Source organism: Osmerus eperlanus, chromosome 12 (assembly GCF_963692335.1).
Source record: "Osmerus eperlanus chromosome 12, fOsmEpe2.1, whole genome shotgun sequence".
Classification (NCBI taxonomy): Eukaryota; Metazoa; Chordata; class Actinopteri; order Osmeriformes; family Osmeridae; genus Osmerus; species Osmerus eperlanus.
Window position 1 is genome coordinate 5,467,553 of NC_085029.1, and position 3,285 is coordinate 5,470,837.

The window sequence follows — 3,285 nt, forward strand, 5'->3', positions numbered from 1 at the left end:
AGGAAGTCGCGGTTACAGACTGGCAATGTCGGAAAATAACGTTGCCACGACGTCGCGGTTACGGACTGGCAACGTGATTTTGTGACGTTGCCGTTACCTCATGGCGTCTTTCACTTCCCACGTTGCCGCAACGTCGCCAAAGACGTTGCAGCAAAGGAATGTTTGGTCATCGAATGACGTTGCGGCAACGGAAGGGCTATGTAACTGTGGTAGCTGGGTTACACCGGAGACAAAATACCTGTGAAAGGAAAGTGTAACTGGACAGTGAAATACAAAAAGAGAACACATGTACTGGAATTCGTTGTTGTGAAATCAGATGCTAAACCAATATTAGGAATTAATGACCAAACATGACCAAACATACGTTGCCGCAACGTCTTTGGCGACGTTGCGGGACCGTGCATCTGTGGGACGCCAGAAGGTAACCGCAACGTAATCTTGTGACGTTGCCAGTCCGTAACCGCGACCTCGTGGCAACGTTATTTTCCGACGTTGCCAGTCTGTAACCGCGACCTCCTAGCAACGTAATTTTGTGACGTTGCCAGTCCGTAACTGCAACTATAATTAAGTAACCTATATTTCTCAATTCGACTGCTTATATTGGGGCGGTTCATATGCAGACCTCATTTGCCCAAAATGCTACTTGTTCTTGTATAATAGGCTACATGGTAGCCAACTTTAGGAGGATTATGTTTGTGTGATGTGTAGCCTAACTCAAGCTAATCATAAACGAAGCAGCATTACCATGTAACAATCAGTCATTTTATTTCAAACAAAGTGCCAAACAGTGAATTAAAATCTTCTGCCAGTCCCTGCTACAGGTCCTGTCTGTTGTCCCTGACAATGAAGCACAAAATAAGTTAGTGTCCTATCAAGATAATTGCATGTGTGAAAGTCATAAAAAAATCACATCTAAAATAATATACATCATCAAAAAAATATTATGGGATTCTAGTTTTTTGTCACATAGCCATGTGAAAGGTTGGATATGGAAGCTGCAATCATGATTCATTCACCTTGCTTGTTTTGAATGGGCTGCCGGGGCGTGTTTGAGTGTCTCGGCTATGACAAGCTCCACAGCCTTCTCTCCCGGTCCTGTCTTCCACTTCATCACAGCGTCTGCAATTAGAAGTCATGAACTTATTGTCAGCACCAATTTGAACGCTGCGTATAAGCCATAGTTCATGGCATCTCCAAACACCTACCACTCTCTTTCAGAACTCCAGCACCTTAAGGCGCTCCTCAAGGTCTTGGAGTTCAGCCTGTGTTTGGGCCACCTGTAGGTCCATCACTGGCACCTCTTCAGTGTGTCTGCCCTGTAGTCGCCTGAATAGGAGAGCATCTCGCTGGTTTTCCTCCAATGTCTCCATCTTCCGGAGCATAACCTGTAATGTGTCTGTAATTAAGGACAAGTAAAACAAGTTTACAAGAGTTTGCATGATTGGCATACACTATGGTTCTTCTAGATTAGCTGTAACATTGATGTACATAACAAATGTTACCTTGAATGGTCTTACCCAAGATGGTACAGCTGAATGGGGTATACAAAGCATTAGTATGATAACATTTGTTGTTTTGACAAATATGTTTTCCCCACGATCAGAACAACTTAGGTATGCCTTACAATGAGTTGGCAATGGTTTGAGTATTTTTTTGAGTGTCTTATATTTGCACTTGCCTGGATGCCAGCTGTTTTCCTGGGCCCCCTATGGGTTCTCCTCCACTAGACCACAGTTGACACCTAGGGGTATGGCATCTGGTGATGCAAAAGTTTTAAGTCATGCTTTTGCTTCAAAACATAACCTTTAGGGTTGCCATGGCTCATACAATTATTGTCACTGTTATAAACGGTCATTCATTACTTTACCATAATTTCCAAGGGACACAGTGCTAGTGGTGGTGGTAAGATGATATGTACAGAAATGAAAGTGGAATGTAGTTTATGTACATAGTATTAGCATATTGATATTAAAGGAGTAGCACCGCACATATGTGATCGTTCGAAAGCAGGGCCCCACAGCGTAGCGTCGCACATGTGTGATTCTGAACATTCCAACCGACTATTTTCCGATAGACAAAAACGATATGACAAACGCTATAGTATGGCTTCAACATTTACAATTAGTGTGCTAACAAGTAACACTAGCAAGTAGTAGCATTGGTACGAGTATTATGCTAGGTTGCTAGGTAACAGAAGCTAATTAAAGCTAACTAGCTTCCGTTTTGGAAAAATAACTTGTGGAAGCGTCGGAAATATTTAGAACTCACGCATCTAAAGGTTAACGTTAAAACGAATACACTTACCCAAAAACAGATGTCATGTACAAATTGGAAGAATTAGTGACATGATACTTTTATAGACGCCATTGCTGTGCATGCCATAACCGACTGTGATCAAAACGTGATCAGCCACGCGCTAGCTCCACAGTCTTTAAAATTCCGGGCTAAATAAACTATTTTGGGACAAGGTTTTCTAACAGTTCTGAACGTTTATTTTCACTGATTCTTTTGTGGGTTATTTGTGAGACGCTAAACTTTGATAACATGTAGGCCTATGCATTTTCAGTATTTCAACATAACTTTCTGGAGGGTTTAACCTCTAGCTAGCGAAATCCTAACGTAAATAATGTGAATCTGATAGCACATAAACAGGCTAAATAGCCTCAATTTCAAACATATACGTAATAGCATGCCCCATCCAATTTCTGAAAATATGTTTATATATTTAAAACTATATCTGTAAAGAAACTCACCTTTGAAGTAGCTAATTTCCAGTTGAAATCCAATGCGTACAAGACGGTTGAACCCCTGCAAAATCTCTTCTGAAACCCCAGTTTCAGCGATGCGTTGAAATGGGCATGCGCAAAGTTGTTGCTCAGGGGCAGACTGAGGGGCAGGTTTGCTAAGGAAGAATTGTAATATTCTGTGATGACTTGTCTTTGGAAATAAAACTCTTAAGAGTCGCTTACCTTTTGGTCACATTTAACACTTTTGTATTACAAAATTGGAGCACAAATTTGCATTGTGTGTCATACAGCTTTGGTGTGCTATACAAAGAATGTTTGCTTAATCATGTTACACATCACACATTGATTGCTTTTGTACATGTTTATAGTAAAGAATGAAAGACTAAATTATATTCCAAATTCAGTCTTTTATTTATTAAAGATATGTTTCTGCATATGAGAAAATTGATGACCAATGACATGCTGGGGCTGAGCTGCACATGAATTACATGCATTGTCTACATTTATACGTGCTGGGTGCAACATTTAATATTGTGTG

The 3,285-nt window shown here is 40.7% G+C and overlaps 1 long non-coding RNA gene across 1 annotated transcript; it reads right to left on the reverse strand.

The window, feature by feature from the left end:
• Nucleotides 1-747: 747 nt before the first annotated feature.
• On the reverse strand, nt 748-1,366 carry LOC134030922 (uncharacterized). Its single transcript, XR_009931778.1, has 3 exons — nt 1,206-1,366; nt 1,017-1,119; nt 748-837 (listed from the first exon to the last, which is right to left on the reverse strand). It is a non-coding gene; the product is annotated as an uncharacterized LOC134030922 (long non-coding RNA).
• Between the last annotated feature and the right edge of the window lie 1,919 nt (nt 1,367-3,285).